Below are 1,274 nucleotides of genomic sequence, written 5' to 3' on the forward strand. Positions count from 1 at the left end.
TCTTTATATATAAGTATAAATAAGTTTTAATATTCTCAAATTTTTTCTTCTTTCTATTATCCTTTTATTATTTTTCTTTCTTGTCACACCACTTAACAGTTAACACTAACAATGCTATGGCATTATAACAGTATATTAATTAAGACTGTATTTAATAATTATAGTAGAAAAACATAAATAAAAAAGGAGGCCTGCTATACATATAAATCTTTTTGGCTTACAAGTTTTATAAGTTGGCACAAATTTAACAAAAAACACGCATTACACTTCCACATTCAAGAGTAAATAAACATACGTTATTTAACCGCTTCCTGTTTTTAAAGCGCGCTACTCACCATGCATTATAAACGACTCTTCTTCTTCTTCCTCCATGAAAACGAGTTTCTTACCAAATTTGAAGATAATGGAACTTCAGAAATACACCCAAACGATTACAGAAATACACGCAAACGATTACAGAAATACACCCAAAGGATTATAGAAATACACCAAAACGGTTACAAGAATTCACCCAAACGATTATAGAAATACACCTAAATGATTACAGAAATACACCCAAAGGATTATAAAAACTACACCCAAATGATTTAAGAAATACACCCAAAATTCGTTGAAGTACACCTTATGCATAATTCAAAACTCTTTCTCTTTCTCCTCCTCCTCATCTTCTGCTGATTCTTCTTCTTCAAAAACGATTTCAGAGTTTGATGTCAAAAAACAATAGAAATCGAGAATAACGAAGAAAGAAAACAAAGAGAAAAGCACGTAAATAAAGAAGGAGAAAGAGAAGGTAAGAAACGAAAGAAAAGAAGAAGAAGAAGAAGAAGAGGAAGAAGAACGTGCAACAACAAGAAGAAGAAGGTGCAGTGAAAACGTGCAGTAACGGTTGAAGAAGGAGAAAGAGAAGGCAAGAAACGAAAGAAAAGAAGAAGAAGAAGAGGAAGAGGAAGAAGAACGTGCAGCAAGAAGAAGAAGGTGCAGTGAAAATGTGCAATAATGGTTGAAGAAGGAGAAAGAGAAGGTAAGAAACAAAAGAAAAGAAGAAGAAGAAGAAGAAAAAGAGGAAGAAAAACGTGCGCAAGAAGAAGAAGAAGAAGAAGAGACACTTGTAAAGACTTGTATAAATTGTATGCGAAGAATTTCTCATAAAAAAGAGACAAAAAATAAAATATTTTATGCTTCTATTTTTATTTTTGTAAAGGAATAGAAAACACAAAATTTTGCATTTCAGAAGTCACAATCTTGCAACACGAAAATTAATGCGTTCTGAAAAG

Source organism: Arachis ipaensis, chromosome B05 (genome assembly GCF_000816755.2).
Source record: "Arachis ipaensis cultivar K30076 chromosome B05, Araip1.1, whole genome shotgun sequence".
Classification (NCBI taxonomy): Eukaryota; Viridiplantae; Streptophyta; class Magnoliopsida; order Fabales; family Fabaceae; genus Arachis; species Arachis ipaensis.